Below are 17,071 nucleotides of genomic sequence, written 5' to 3'. Positions count from 1 at the left end.
TGTGAATATTGTTAAGGAAGGGGACAGAGTAGGGAGATGGAGGAACAAGGATCAAGGGAGCAGGTGTGGGGGCTGGCACAGTGGGGCTCGGGGCATGAGCTTAGAAGGGAGGCTGGGAACAGAGAAAGGATGCCACTTGTGGGTGGGGCCAGCCTTGCAGTGGACAGGTGCACTTGGAGGAGTTAACAAAATCCAGTCCCAGTTACTGAATCCTCACCTGGGGCCTTGTGCCAACTCCCTGCCCTGGTGAGCTGCTTGGCTGCGTTCCCTGCTAGAGGTTGGGTTCACTCCTTCCCATCAGTCACCCCTGTTTTGGTCCTGGGGTCCAGCTCAGGACATCTGGACCCTGACATCTGGAACCTGTTTTCTAAAACACACCCTGACATCTGGAACCTGTTTTCTAAAACACACTTCCTAGATAGCAAGAGGTACAGCAAGTGCAAAAGCCTAGGGGTAAGCATGCACTTGGCCCATTCAAGGAAAGACTGGAATAGAATGATCCAGGGCAAGGGATGAGAAATGGGATAGAAGAGGTAGTCGAGATAACACTGCATGGAGCCTGCTGTGGTTTAGATACAGTTTGTCTCCACCAAAACTTATGTTGAAAACTTGATTCCCAAGGTCGTGTTGGGAGGTGAGGCCTAATGGGAAGTATTTGGGCTACAGGGGTGGATCCTTCATGAATGTCTTGGTGCTGTTCTTGCTGTGGTTAGTACTTGCTCTCATAAGACTGTATTCGTTTCCAAGGAAATGGATTTATTCCCATGACATTGGGTTGTTATAAAGCCAGGATGCCATCATCCTCTCTTCACATGCATCCACTTCTCCTTTGACCATCTCCTACTATGTTGTGCTGCTGCACAAAAGCTCTCACCAGAAGCTAGGGGCATGCCCTTAAACTTCTTAGCCTGTAGAACCACGAGCTAAGTAAACCTCTTTTCTTTAAAAATGGTCAGTCTCAGGTACTCTTCTATAGCAACACAAAATGGACTAAGATAAGGAATCTGGATTTTACTTTGAGTGAAATGAAGAAGATAATTGCTATTTTAAAAAACTCACAACATTTGCAATCTAAACAGCTAAGGTGATGAGGGGTGAGCAGAAAGAAACTGGTCACAAAAACTGGGATGCAGTCCTGGTTCTATCCATCTTTGTAACCAAAGCATGATGCAAAGTTCTATTTCCCCTACACCTGCCTCAGAGTCCTTCCACCTAGAATCATCCCCATCCCTGGAAGAATGCCCTGGTCCTTCCCCTCTGTCTGCTTTGCTATGTGCAGTTAGGTCTTGCCTTAAGTCATCAAGTATAAAAAATGTTCATGACCCTCTTCTCCTTAGCCTGGAGAAAGGGAAAAGAAAGAACCAACAACAGCCCTGGTTAGTAAAGCCTCTTAGGATATGCACTTTGTGTGGAGAAGGGGAGGGGAGGAGAGGGTACCAAGAAGGGGAAGACACTGCTACCTTTAGATGGAGGGGAACCAAGAAACTAGCCTGGAAGGACCATTTTCTCTACATTTTCTCCATCTGTAATCTCTGCCTGTACCCACCACCATGTGCTCCATGTGTGGAAGACTTGGTTCATGACCTATTGTCAAATGCAGTGGCTCTGATTTTGTTCATGACAGGGAACCCTGGCCTGATTCCATAGAATATGCACTGGCCGTGTCTGTATATCCTTCCTAGCTACCCATACTCTGTCCTGTACTGTGTGATGACTTTACCTTAGACCTCATCTGGCCCAGAAGCAGGTGATGCAGTTATGGTCGAGATTCTAAAAGGTCCTTGTATTCTAGTTATAACTAATGTAGCCCTAAGAATAATCTTCTGTATAGCAAACTTCTGTACAACATATCCAAAATCAGTACATTTAAAAGACAGCTTGGAAAGTGTGTGTGTGTGTGTGTGTGTGTGTGTGTGTGTGTGTATACATCAACACATATATATCAAAATCCTCAATAAAAAAATGGGTAAAGGACACAAAAGACAAGTAATAAAACAAATACAAATGATTGAAATACTTCAAAACTCAGCCTTTCCAGAATTTAAAGAAATGTAGGTTAGAATATTGAGAGTAGCCAGTGAACACAGACAGTAGCCAGTGTTATTTAGAAAGTGGGAAACAGACTCTCTCATATGTTACTGATGGGAATGTAAATTGATAGGATCTTTCTGCAGGGGAATCTAGCAATAGGTAACAAAATTTTAAAAAGCCGTTCCATAACACAACGACTTCACTTCTAGAAACTTATTCTTAAGAAATAATTGGACAACTCTGCAAGGACATATGTACAAGGATTTACAGGAAAAGCAAGCCAAACCTCCACCATAGAAAACTGGCTAAATAAATTATGCTACATGCATACTGTGGGATATTCTTTAGCTACCCAAAATAATGTAAAGCAGTATTTGTTGACATGAAAATGAGCATACAATACATGAAGTATGAAAGCTAAATTACAAAAGCATGCAATGTTTGATACGATTTTTGGATACTCTATCTGCATTTCTGCATAAAAAGTCTGGAAAAAATATGTACACCAAAACCAAGTCATTATTTGTTTCCTGTGGATTATAGGATTTGTTTAATTTTTACTTTTTAATATTTTTCTCTATTTCTTTGAATTTTAAATAATGAACATTAGTGACTTTTAAAATCAGATAAGACCGGTAATGTTGAAATGCCCTGAAAAGTGAAATGAAATACTCATCAGCAGATCTCAGTAGAAAGGAAATCTCCTTTCTCTTCCATTGCCACCCCGCAGCCAATCCATCATGCCATACTTCGGATAGGATTACACTTCAACTCTCTCAGGCAGATGAGCATCTATTCTATTTTTAAAAGCTTCCAGAGAAAGAGGCTTCAAAATTTCCCTGGGCAATCCATTCCAGGGTTTATCAAATCCATCTGAAAGAGAAATTTCTCCTTATGCCTAATCTGAAACACCTGTGCTGTGATTTAAGCCATTGCTTTTCTCCTGTAACTTGCAGTGAAAGTAGGAAATTGTGACTGCCATTTGTCCTAATCAAGAGCAATTATTTTCCAGAATATCTGAAATGATATACATCCTGCAAGTTAAACATACATGCATGCATACACACACACACTCTCAGGACTCTCTAAACAGGCAAGATCACATAAGCAAACATTAAATTCTGGGCCTGAGGGTTAATGGAAGTTGCCATGTAGAAAGCCCACCTAGGCTGTTCTGAAGCACAGAATTGCAGCCGGAGCTTGTTCGTCTCTCATTTCAGTGGTGGCAACATCAGGAACGCACCCTTGAGCAGGAACGAGAGCTATAGATGTTGCAGGAAGCTATCTCAGACTGTTCTAGTTGATAAGGAGGTATACCACTCCCAAGCCTTGAAAAAATGGAAGAGAACAATGGTTTGTTGCTGCTATTGGCCAGTGTGAAGGACGCATTGCGACAGAAGCCTTATCTCTGTGTCCTGCAACTGCTCCTCTGTTCCCCTCTCCCCTTCTCTTCCTGGTGTTCCCTCCCTCCCCGCTTCAGACTTCTTTCCTTCATCCTCTCCTGCTCAACATGTTGTCCTCAATGCCATCTCAGCTAATGTGTGTTGTCTGTATGCTATGTGCTAGACACTGTTCTAAGAATGCCATGTGTCCTCATCTAATTCTCCCATCCACCTTGTGAGGTGGACACCATCATCTCCATTTAAAGTGGTCTCACCCAAGACCTCGCTCCTCTACTCGCTGGGCACCAGATGGTCTCCAGATGTACCCTCTGGAGCCACAGGGAGGTTTCCTGTCCCTAGAGGGGTGGGTGGGGAAATGTGCCCAGGAGCCTGCCATGACTAGAGACTGAGGGAGCTGAGCAGCGTGGAGTGGCGGAGACACCACAGGCTTTGGAACCTGGAGCAAATGCTGTCATAACCCCACCTATATCGCTTAGACATTCATGTATAAAAGATGACCTCCAGTCACCGGAGACTACAGCTCTGAGCCTGAGGGCTTTTGTTCCCCAAGCCAGGAAGCCACTGTGACCCTGGGGCAGCCCTCCACCACTGACTCTCAGATGTTGGCATAAAAATACCCCAGTTCCCTCAGCACTTGAGTGGAATAATTCTGGGATGTGAGTTTTGTACTGTTTCGCTTGGGACTTCAGCACAGTTGTATGTAGCTGATAAATGCAGCTGATATAACAATGCATCCTTTCCTGGCTGCCTTCCTTTCCTGAGTCACCTCCCACTGCTCAAGAAACTGCCTCCACTTGAATCATTATCTCAGGGTGTCCTCCCAGGAAAACCTAACTAAGAGTCCACGACGGACTTGGTTTGAATTTTGGCTGCCATGCTTTCATTCCATATGACATTTGACACACTTTAGCTCTCAGAATAGTGGGGTGAGGTGTTACAGGGGTTAAATTTCTTTGCATTTGAAGTCCTGGTAAACAGGCAGTCAAGAAATGACCATTCTTACTGTTGCTGGGAAGGTGATGCTCTTGCTATATGGTAGCTGTCCCTTTTCTAAACAAGAATGAAAAATATCTCCCCTCCTAACGCTTCTGGAAACAACCCCAAGGGCTTGCACCTGGCTGTTCTCCAGCATCGTGCCAGGAAAGTGAAAACCAAATGTGACCCACTGTGAAATCTTGCTATCAGATGTGTTTCTCAGAGTTCGGTTTGCATTTCAAAGAAATAAAATTGCAAGTAACTTTCAAAGAATGAATTCTCTCAAATTGTTGCTCCTACTTGATAATTAAGAGATGCGAATTCCTTCCTTGGGTAGAGTCTTTTAATGTTGTCAGAATATTTCCATCCAACACTCTATAAACACATTTGATTCTCATGTCTGATCCTCTGTCGGGATAGGCTAGGTTAGGTTCTGTAACAACCAGCGCAATCTCGGTGGATTAGCGCAACACATATGGACTTTTTGTATGCTCTCTCATGAGTATGCTGGGGGATCCACTCATCTGCCCTGCTGGATCTATGTTGACAGAGCAGCCGTCACCTGCAGCATGGCTGTTCATTGTGGCAGAGGGAAAGGGCACTGGGCGGTGTTCTGCACGAGCAATCCAATGCTGTGCTCCAAAGCGTCGTTCTCATTTCCTGTCATGTTACTGGCAGGATCTGTCACAAGGTCAGGTAGTTGATCCTACCATGTACCTGGAAGGCAGACAGCAGGAAAGAGTTGATGTATAGAAGTAGTGACTATCACTATATTAATTTGCATCCATTTTATTATGGAAAACATGAGAAATTGCAAGTATACATGCTTTCCTAAAGTCACCAGGGAGTCAGGGCAAAGCTAGGTCTAGAATTCCGGTATGGTCTTTCTCCATGAGATATCTAAAGAAGACTACATTGTGGGGCAATGAGAGTCCCACCCCATTACTATCTCTGTCTCAAACACAACAAACTTAAATTGTCTTCATAGTTGTTGACTGGCAAGCTCAGGGGCAAGGATTGACTGATCAATGATGGTGACTCACTGGCTTAACTTGTGAATTGGGTAACAAAAGGATCTTTTAAACAGTAGGCACAGTAAAAGAAAGCGTGTAAAAGTGGCTTCTCCCTCTGGCCTACTATCTTGTCCCTAGAACCAGGTGGTGTCCTCCAGCCTGGGGGATGATAAAGCACTCAGCCCATATCCTCAATCCATGGTGTTCTCCCTTGGACTGTTGAAGTTTCCACCCAGTAGTATCTCGCAGCCTGCTCATATGAGCCTGTAAGAACCAATCATATGCATCTTTTCTCAGCTTCACATTCAGGGAAGTCACAGGGGTGGCTTGAAGTCAGCCGTGGCAGGAGTAATTACACCACAGCAATTGGTGAAGCTGCAAATCCTGCTTTGATCTCCCAGAGAGCTGGTTATTAAACCTTTCCCAGCATGTCATGGCTTCCGCTCTCAGTTCTTCACATAGGATTGATTTTTCCTTCACGCTCTTGCATGGCTTGTGGGCATACCTGGATCCTTGAGGACTTGAGAGCTTCTCTGAGAAGGAGGGCTGTGCCTCAACCCTTTTTAAAGTTCTTCTCTTCCTGGGCACATACTTACATGGCACTTGGTATTTGCCTGGCATATTCTAATCACTTACCTGTATAAACTTTCTAATCCTTCAAACAACCCTGTGAAGAAGGCACTATTCTCTTATGGATGAAGAAACTGAGGCACAGAGAGAATAGGGAAATTATCCCAGACCCCATAGCAAACAAGAAGCAGAACCAGGATTTGCACCCGGGTAGTCCGGCTCTCACATCTGTACTTGTAACCACACTCTACTGCCTCTCTCTTAGAGCACATACTAGAAGAATAGAAAGGTTTTAATTAATTAGAAAAATAATGTTAAATGTCACTTTTCTGAATATCCAATATCAGTTATGTCTGGCAAGCACATTGTTAAAAGTGGATTCTTGCCCTTGCTTCATATTCATCTATTGAACACTGGCTGCATGCCAAGCTCTGTGCTAAGTGATGAAAAGGATACAAGGATGACAGTAATATGAGAGAACATTTATTGTGCTTTTATGAAATAGGCACTGTGGCGGGTGCTGAAAGGGCTATAAAGACAATGATAATGATGGTTGATGACGATGATGGCAATGTCATCATTATTTGAATGCTTAATATGTGCTACACATTGTGCTGAGCACCATTGTGTTTCAACTTTGCCATGCCTTGTGAGACAAATATTTGTCCTTCTGTGCCCATTTGGCAGTTGAGGAAACTGAGGCGTGGGGAGGTGTCAGAAGCCACACAGCATGTCAAGGAGTTCACAGTGGAAGCTGCTTCATCTATACTGTCTGCAACGCAGTAGAGTTAGGCCCTTTGGGGTTTCTCCCTGTTGCCCGCAGGCAGAGCTAAGCAGTTCCATGGATGTTCTAGCTCAGTTCTGTATATTTACTTTTTGGCCTCAAGGAGAGCTTTGGTGTTGTCAATCCAACACCCCTTTTGAATACAGATATAACAAAGGGAAGCCCAGCAAATCAAAAGTAAAAAGATTTTTCTAAACTTTTTTTAAGAAACATGAATCATTAGCATTCAGAAGGCGGCTACCCACCATAGATACCCTTGCTATTCATTCAGTTTAACACATGGTGCCAATGAGACCAGAAACCCATTAGGTACTCAGTAAGGAGCTTAAAACCGAGGTGAGGACCTCTTTGAAGTTAAACGTCACTATCAAATAGCTGAATGCACTTTTCAACAAATATGGTAGAACTTGTATTTCTCATTTGAATGTTTTTATCTTTAATGATGTTACCATTAAAGATTATTATCTTATTCAACTGTGTTACCACTTAAAAATATTGATAGCTCTAATTTTAGAGTTGTTTTCTGGTTTAATCTAGGAAATGTGCAGAAAAACCAACCTAGTGTGTGTGCATGTGTGCACATGTATGTGCCTGTGCCTGTGCCTGTGCCTGTATGTGTGTGGCTGTTACTGTGGAGTCCACATTTCTGGTTCTATTCAATCAGCCACCTTACTGAGTATGTTTAGTTGCCCATGACTTTGTGCTCTTTCTAAAAGTAAAATCCACCTGCTACAAATATTGTAACCACAAAGGAGAGCCAAAATACCATGCTGCGGGCTCTGCAGGGCAATTCTAAAAGAATAGTTCCCCAAATGGCTTGAGCAACAACGTCACTGGAATATGCAAGGTGAGTCCTTGGAATATGCAAGGTGAGTCCTTGGAAGATAAACTTGCTTATTTGTATAATTTTTTGTTTTGTTTTGTTTGTTTGTTTTTTGAGATAGAGTTTCACTCTTATTGCCCAGGCTGGAGTGCAATGGTGCAATCTTGGCTCATTGCAACTTCTGCCTCCTAGGTTCAAGTGGTTCTCCTGCCTCAGCCTCCTGAGTAGCTGGGATTACAGGCACCCACCCCTAGGCCTGGCTAATTTTTTGTATTTTTAGTAGAGACAGGGTTTCACCATGTTGGCCAGGCTGGTCTTGAACTCCTGACCTCAGGTGATACACCTGCCTCGGCCTCCCAAATATTTGTGTAATTTTTTAAAGGGGATTTTTATCCCACTATTTCAAAAAGATTTGAAGCAGTCACTGACAGTTTAAATCAGTCACATTAGTTTATCCTAGCATTTCATATGACAAAATCTCTAGGAAATGCTTATTTTTGTTCAGATGAGAAGAAAAAAGACAAAGCCTTACAGTGAAGGGTGTGAACGGAGATATTTGGAGAAAAGAGATCATAAAAAACTTCATTTAAATATGAATTTGATACAATAAAAAGACATCACAAACAAATGGGATAAGGGGAAATTATTTTAAATCCTTGCCTTACATTATAGAACAAAACAAAACAGAGACAAGTGAAGGAGCTCAGTGTGAAAAATTACAATGACAATGACAAGTGCTGGCAAGGATATAGAGAAACTGGAACATTGCTGATGAGAGTGTAAAATGGGGCAGCCACTTCGGAAGATAATTGGCTGTTTCTTAAAACGTTAAGCATAAATTTACCATATGTCCCAGCAATTCCACTCCTAGGTATCTACTTAAGAGAAATAAAAATATATGTCCACTCAAAATCTTGCACATGAATGCTCATAGTAGTCTTATTCATAATATCAAAAGGTGCAAACAACCCAAATGCCCATCAATGGATGAGTGAGTAAACATGGCACATCCGTCAGTGGACTATTATTCAGCAATAAAAAGAAATGGCATACTGATACATGCTGCAACATGTCTAAACCTTAAAAACACTGTACTAAGTAAAAGGACTCAGTCAAAAAAGACCCTATATTGTGTGATTCCATTTATATGAAATGTCCAGGAATAGAGAAATCCATAGAGACAGAAAGTTGATGTTTGCCTAGGGCTGGGGTTAGGAATGCAGAGTAGTTACTCAATTGGGCATGAGGTTTTTTTGGAAGGGGATGATAAAAATGTTTTAAAGTTAGATTGTGGTAGAGTTTACAGAACTGTGCAAGTTTGTTAAAAATCATTGAATTGTATATTTAAAATAGGCCAGGCACAGTGTCTCACACTTGTAATCCCAGGACTTCCGGAGGCCAAGGCGGGCAAATCGCTTGAGTCCAGGAGTTCAAGACCAGCCTGGGAAACATAGGGAGACCCTGTCTGTACAAAAAATACAAAAATTAGCTGGGTGTGGTGGCACGCACCTGTAGTCCCAGCTAAATAGGAGACTGAGGTGGGAAGATCACTTGAGCCCAGGAGGTCAAGGCTGCACTGAGCCGTGATCATGCAACTGCACTCCAGCCTGGGCAGCAGAGTGAGACCCTATCTCTAAAAGATGAAAAATAATAAAATAAGTGAATTTATGGCATGCAAGTTATACCTAAATAACACTGTTAAAAATAAGTACTAATACCTTGACTACCTGCTATCGATCTCTGGTTCCCAAACTTACATTTAATGTGAAAAATAACAAAGGGATGAAAGATAGAGATTTTACACATTGTAACACAAAATACAATAAAACACAAAGAATAAATTGACAATAACATTTGCCATACATAAGGCAAAAAGTTAATTTACTTAGTTTGTAAAGACTTCATAGAAATCTATAATAAAAACATAGTAAGATCTCAGTATGTAAATAACAAAGGGCATGAACAAACTAACTCACCACCCCTTTGAAAAATGACTAATAAACAAATGAAAATATATTCAACCCTAAGAATAATCAGAAAATGTAAATTTAAAGAGCTATAATTGTCACCAATTAAAATAGGAAATATATTTTAAGAACATTATTTCATACTCATCTGGGCATGGTGGGACAAATCTACTTGTATGCTGTTGGATTAAATATAAAGGAGGACATCATTTTAGAAATAAAATTTGGCCATTTGTCCCAGATACCTGAAAAATATCTACCACCTTTGGCTAAATAATTCCACTAGCTTAAGAAAATAATTTAGGATGTGGAAAAAACAATGTACAGAGATGTTCAATTGAGGAGTATTTATAATAATAAATAATAGGGAACTACATGTCTCATTATCAGAGAATGTTTAAGTAAACTCTTCAACATTCATACCAAAGACTACCATTAAAAATGTTTGTGAAGAGTTGATAATAATATGGGAAAATACTTGAGTTATCATATTCAGTAAAGAAAAAAAATCACCAGAGTACAAATTGTTAAGTGAAAAAAAAAAAAAAATCACATTAGGATATAGGATCATTTCAATTAATAAAAAATATGTAGAAAAAATGCTGGAAGGAACTAGACTAAAGTATTAACTGTCACCACCTCTTGGTAGGTGAGATTTTCAAATATTCATTATAATAATATTTTTACAGTCATAACACATAATTTAATGCTCTTTTTAAAATGGAACTCTTCAAAGCAAAAGACCAAAAGGTGGGTATTCCAGAATAGCTCATTGCCTGTGTCTCTAAGGTCATCATAACCTTACCTATCAAAAATCTGCCCTGGGTGAAGTGTCACAATGATTTGGTATGATACATTATAATTTAATACATGGAACAGAATGCTGTACTCTGTATTGTTCATATGCTTTTTAAAACAACTAACTGCTAGATTGGCAGCAGTAAGTTATTTTGCAAGACAAAGTTAGCAAGCCATCCACCAACTGGGGCCATCAGTATTATCCATGGCCTATATTTGTTGCATTTGATGATAGCCCAACAGAGCAATTGCTACCATATATCAAAAGCAACCCTGCAATTAAGTCAATTCGGGCCCAAAGTCAGTCAATCCAATGAGACAAATAAGGTTCATAAAAAAAACAGTCAGTTGGCATCATATGAAGCAAAACTGATTGATTGACTGAACTTCTGAGTTTTCAACTGATTTGCATAGTGCTCTGAACACTGTAACTGGCAGCCATTTTGCTTAAAGTACAGACTGTTTCCTGTTACACTATCTCACCAGAGCCAATAATAACTTTTTAAAAATCTTCTATAATTATCAAGGTACCAATGTTTATATTCCAACTGACAACCACCCAAGGTACAGCCTAAATGAACTGCAGGAATTGGAGGGAAATGGCCTCCTGCCTTAGACCCAGCAGAAATCCTTAAGAAAACAGGCCTTTCGGATTTGACTTCTAGAAAAATAGCAAAGGGGCAGATTCTGACAAACGCTATCCTGCTGAAATCAGCTACAATTCCCAGAACTACTTCCTATTACATATTTACAAATGGCTATTACAGCCCTTAGTGGCTACAAAAGTTTCCTTGGAACCTTGGAGACTGTTATGTTGTTATGGTTGTTTTTCTTCTTTTTTGTCCTTTCTGCCTAGAGATACTTATTAGACTAGGAACATCTGTACCATCAGACTCTCTAAAGGAAGTGGGGCAGCCACCAACCCAATGTGGCCATCAAATACTGCCCTGGAGGTGAGCAATCCTAGGGTCTGGTCTTAGCACTTTCATTTACAGTAAGACTTTGGTTAAGTCAATCCTTTTGTCTCCTGGGCACTGCATAAAAAATGGAAAGTTTGAATAGTTTAATATTCAGTAGTTTGGCAAACCAGATCATCTGAAATTCTTCCATAAAACATAAAACAAAGCAATAATTGATTGAAATGTATAGTTAACATCACAAGAAAGTAAAGTAAATCCTCAAAGGACAAAAAAAAAAAATGAAGTAAAAGCATGAATTCAGTATTTTTTTTAAATGTTAAAGGCAAGGTAGCCCTGGGAACATTTGAGGGTATTCACTCAGCAGGAAGACAGAAGATGAGGCCTTGGGCCCCTGAAGGGTAGAAAATCAAAAGGCAGACACTCCCTTTCTCCACCCCAACTTCATAAGTTAAGTTAGATCTTCAAAAAAACTACCTATAGCTTCAGGGAAAAGGTAAATAACAGCAAAAACAAGAACAAAACTGTCACATGGGGCAGTGGCTCTGGGTAAAAGGGGAAGTAGTCCCCCGGAGAATTAGGAACTTCAAGCCAATACACGTGCATTCATTCCTCAAGTATTTATTGAACACCTATTAGTGCCAGTCTGTGAGCTAGACATTGGACATAGAGCAGTGAACATAGCAAGTAAGCCCTGCCTTGAAAGAGGTTATTCCAACAGTGGAAGACAGACAAGAAGTAAACAAAAAGATACATCAGGCAATGATGCATGCTAAAAAGAAACATTAATAAGGGTAAGCCTATTAATAAGTGACTGGCTGGGCAGGGGTAAAATTTTATACGGTTTGGTGAAGGAAGGACTGCTGGATAATAATGTAACATCTGAGTAAGACTTGAAGGAAGTGAGAAAGTGATCCATGCAGGTGTTGAGGGGACGTCAAGTACAAAAACCCCTACACCAGGCCTGCCTGAGGAATAGAGAGGTAGCTGGAGCAGAGTGAACCAAAGAAGAGGAGGAAGAGAGGGTCACAGACACAGCAGAGGCCCAGGCCACAGAGGACCCAGTGGGCCATGCAGTGACCTGGAATTTATTCTAAGGAGATGAAAAGACCTTGCAGGATGAGTTAACATATAGAAGGCTCACTCTGAATGCTGTGTGGAAAACCGACTGCAGGGGAGCAGGAGAGGAAACAGAACAGCAGTTATGGACAATAGGCCAAGCAAGAGGCAATGATTTATGGCTGACACAACTTGATGTCATGGAGATGACAACCTGGCCTAACTGGAAGGGCCAAAAGGACATCCTGACTGATTGGAAGTGGGTTTCAAGAGAAGGAAAGGATCAAAGGTGACCTCAGGATCATGGCCTGGCTAACTGGAATACAGCCGGTTTCTCTGAGATGGGGAAGGGTGGAAAAGAATAGGTAGATGATTTGGTGGAGGTTCCTAGTTTAGGCGTGGACATATTCACTTTGACAGCATCATGGAGCTACAGTTGGAGATACAATTATTAAAAGAAAATCTAAAGTCTTAAAAGGCTCATGTTAGCATAGGAGAAAGACTGAAAAACAGATGAACTAAACATCCAACCTAAGAGATTAGAGGTAGATATGGAAATTAATGTAAGCAAGTAGAAGGCAGGAAATGTTTACAAAAGGAATGAAGTAAGTAATAAATGTACCTTTGAGAGGCTCGATCCAACTAATGTTCAGTCTTTGAAAAGAAACTGGTAAAATTAGCAAACCTCCAGCAAGACTGCCAAGGTAATGAGAAAAGATACGAGTAGAGAAATAATAGAAATCAAAGAACAAAACAAATGATTTGAAAGAAAGCCATGCATGTTACTGCAAATCTGGCTCTAAGGGAGGCAAATTCTGACACTTTCAGGTTTGTATGCTGAACTGGGGAACAGTGGCAACACTGACCTCAGCCAGTCCTACAAGGAGCTTCTGTAGGGATGGGCTGGCCTGACAGAATTGTCCAGAATTGAGGCAAGAACTGGGTCTTTAAACTGATGCACTGGCCAGACATTGGATGTAATCTGCCCTGAGAAGTGAGCCTGAACTTAGCACGGCAGCCAAGGGCAATCCTGAGAGAGCTGTCAGCCACCAGTACTCCCGGAATCAGAAGGAATGGGTGCTTCTGCCCTGGGGGTGCTGAGAGAGTGTCTAGGGAGCACAACCCATTATCAATTACGAGTGTTATGCCAATAAGCTTTGATAAAATAGACAAGTTCCCCAAAAGCGTAACTTTCCAAAACTGATTTGAGGACAGAAAACTTGACTGTTCTCATTACCTTAAAATGAATTCGATCAATGGTTGTAGATTTTGTCTTCTCACAAAGAAAGCATCAGTAAGCTCTTACAAACATTCATGCATCATACAAGCTCTTAAGAGAAGAAAAAGGACAAGAAGAGGGAGAGGAAGATGAGGTAGAGAAAGAGAAAGGAGGAAAGATGGAACGGTCCAACTAACTTCATAAACATAACATACCAAACGGAGACAAGAAAAATTATATAACAATTTCATTCATTAACACAAATGCAACAATTCTAAATACAATATTAGCAAATGAAATCTACTAATATTTAAAAAATAAAGCACGCACCTATAGTCCCAGCTACTCGGGAGGCTGAGGCAGGAGAATCACTTGAACTCGGGAGTGGGAGGTTGCAGTGAGCCACTGCACTCCAGCCTGGTGACAGAGCGAGAATCCGTCTCAAAAAATATATATGTAAAATAAATAAAATAAAATACATATGACTAAGGTGAGTTTAATGCTAGAAGATCTTTTAATGTAATTTACCTCAATTAAAGGTGTGAATAGGCCTTCCACCACAAAGAAATCTTAACTGGTGAACATATGTAAGATGTTCAAACTCATTAACAAATCAGGGAAATATCAGTTTGAACCTACGGAATTGACCCCCAAAACTTTTTTGATCTGACAGTATGAAAGGTAAGCAAGACTGTGGTGTAACAGAAAACCATATACACTGCTTGTGGGAATATAAATGGACACAATCACTTTGGTAAACAACTCATCATTATCCAGGGCACTGAAGGTGCATATACCCTACAACCCTGGCCCTCCACTCATAGGTTTATACCCTGGAGAAACTCTTGCCTGTGGGCACTAAAAGACAAATACAGGAGTATACATAGAAACAAAGTTTGTAAGAGCAAGAACTCTATCCAAATGTCCAACAACTACAACAACAAAAATAAAGTGTGGTACACTGATCAAAGGAGATCACATTTCAGTGAAAAATGAATAAACTAGAGCTACTTGTATCAACATGAATGAACCTCACATCACGTTGCATTTTTTTCAGAAGAATACATACAGAATGATACAATTTACAGTAATCTCCTGTTATCCACAGGTAATAGGTTCCCCCCAGTAGATGCCTGAAGAGTGGATATTACTAAACCCTATATATACTATAGCTTTTTGATCTGATCACCAAGAGGACTACCAAATGACTCATGGCCAGGTGATGTATACAGTGCGGATGTGCCGTACAAGGGATGATTTACGTCCTGAGCCAGACAGAGTAGGCCCACACAAGATTTCATCATGCTGCTCAGAACAGTGCACAATTAAAAACTTACGAATTGTTTATTTTTTTTAATTTCTATTTAATATTTTTAGACCACAGTTTACTGCCAGTTTTTGAAACTGCTGAAAACAAACCATGGATGTTTTCCATGGAAAAGACTGTATAAACTTCAAAAACTTATAAATCTAAATGGTCATATTGTTTAAGATTATAAGTAGTGTGTCCAATGGGCTTAACAGGCCTGACACATGTTGGGCATCTATATCTGTAGTAAAACCTTACAAAAAAAAAAAAAAACAATAAATGATAAAAATAAAATTCAGCCAAGGATTTACCTTGAGGTAATGGAGGTAATTACCTTGAGGATTTACCCTTGAGGGCAGAGGGCATGAGGGACTAGATTGGGGAACTGACCCACTAGCATCTTCAACAGTGCCAGGTGTGTAGCACTTCTTAAACTGGTTGTGGATATGTGGGCATGCATTCTTTATAATACAGACATACATATTTATGTTATTTTTTGTGAATATTGTATTTGAAAGTTTTAAAAATAAAGTGGGTTGACCAAATAACTAAAACCCTTCCTATTGCTTAAAATTCAACCTGTGTGACTTCTCACTGCTCTCACCTGCTTATTGGAAAATAATAATGTTCTCACAGGATTTTGTAAAGATGAAATTAATTAGGGCACATAAACTGCTTGGATTGTACCAGACATATATGAAGTGCTCGATGAATGGAACTAATAGAACTACCATTCTCTTCCTTGATACCACCAGGACTACCACAAGTGCATCTTTAATCTCACGATTGAGGCAAGGAATTATTAAAATCCCTAACAAAGAAAGAAGTTGTCAAAGAAAATCTTGTATCATTGGACCTTGGACTGTTGGACTCCTAGGTTTCAACATTATTCAGATGCTTGCAGCAAAGTGAGTACATCTTTTTCGCTCCACCCTGCAGCTGGCTTGGTTCTGACTGGAACCTTGGGCTGAGTCCAAAGGCTTGTTTTCGTTAGAGTCATGATGGCTAATGCTGAGAACACAGCCCCACGGTTTTACCTCAACAGCCACATTTTTCTCAAGGAACGTGAAGAAAGCTGTTTCCTGCTGCTTAAAGAATGTGATTACCTCATTCAAAACTGACTGTCCAACCTGCCTCAGGCCTTCCAAGCCCGTCAGACAGACACATTTCTCACCATGACTTGAGTCTTCCTCATTTGCTCATGACCTGCATTTTCCCCAATCTGGTCTACAGCAGACATGGAACCCTTGGCTCTATGATTCTCAGCGTCTCCCTCCCATCAGGCATTTTGGACTTGACCCTGCTTTAGTCTCCCTATCACTGACATTGCAATTATTCCTATCAAACGATAGCTGGTCTCATCCTATGGTTCTCTGTCTTCTGGGGTGCAATGAATGGGAAAATGTTTCCTGGTTCCAGGCTCAATCCTAGTGGCTTTAAGATGTTTTTGGCTACAAGTAACAGAAACTCGAACTCAAATTGACCTACATAATACAAAGACAGTATTGGCACAGTAACGAAAAACTACAGTGATAGAGGAAGTTTGGTGACCCAACGACAACACCAAAGATACAGCTTCTCCTCCTCTTCTCTTCTATGGCGCCTGCTTCACCCTAAGGCTGACTCTCTTCATGTTTGCAAAACGGCTGGAAGCAGGTTTAGGGACTGCTTGTTTCCTCAATTATGTCCAGCAGGAAGTGGGAAAAAAAATCTCTCTCCCAACAGCTCTCTCAGAAGTGAACCATCTTTTTTTCCAAAAGTCTCTGGAAAGAGTTTCTCTTGATTCATTGGTCTGAATTGGGTTGTGTGTTCTAAACCAAGCGCTGTGGCCTGGCGATGAAGTAGTTGATTGAAGATCAGCTAATCAGAACCTAGGACTATGCCTGTGGAGTGAGGTCTCCTCCCAGAGCATGTAGGCTGGTAGAAGAGGCATGATACCTGTGCTCTGTTTGACCTTCACCTTTGCTCCACTCTCTGCCCTAAGAGGCTAACTCTTCAGAATGCATCACTCCAGATTTTTGATTTCTGGCTTCTAGCTGAATTCGATCTTGGGAACACCAACAAAAGATCAGAGGGTGGAGAGAGAACTGGATCAGGACAACTATTTCCCCAGCTGGCTCCTTGCCTTGCTGTGGTTCTGACAGTGGCTGTGTTCCTCTAGAAGGGCAACTCCATTTGGGCCACCCTTCCACCTCCAGCTCTT

General features: G+C 41.0%; 1 long non-coding RNA gene across 2 annotated transcripts in view; it reads right to left on the bottom strand.

The window, feature by feature from the left end:
• Window positions 1-4,734: 4,734 nt before the first annotated feature.
• Window positions 4,735-17,071, bottom strand: part of LOC129060366 (uncharacterized) — a 161,465-nt gene continuing 149,128 nt past the window's right edge. For both annotated transcript variants that reach the window (XR_008526991.1, XR_008526990.2), the window contains 2 exons: window positions 13,890-13,976; window positions 4,735-5,126 (listed from right to left, as the gene is read on the bottom strand). This is a non-coding gene — a long non-coding RNA (uncharacterized LOC129060366). The remainder of the gene's footprint in view (window positions 5,127-13,889; window positions 13,977-17,071) is intronic.

Source organism: Pongo abelii, chromosome 6 (assembly GCF_028885655.2).
Source record: "Pongo abelii isolate AG06213 chromosome 6, NHGRI_mPonAbe1-v2.0_pri, whole genome shotgun sequence".
Classification (NCBI taxonomy): domain Eukaryota; kingdom Metazoa; phylum Chordata; class Mammalia; order Primates; family Hominidae; genus Pongo; species Pongo abelii.
The sequence above is the reverse complement of the archived record's forward strand: the minus strand, read 5'-3'. Positions and strand labels throughout refer to the sequence as shown.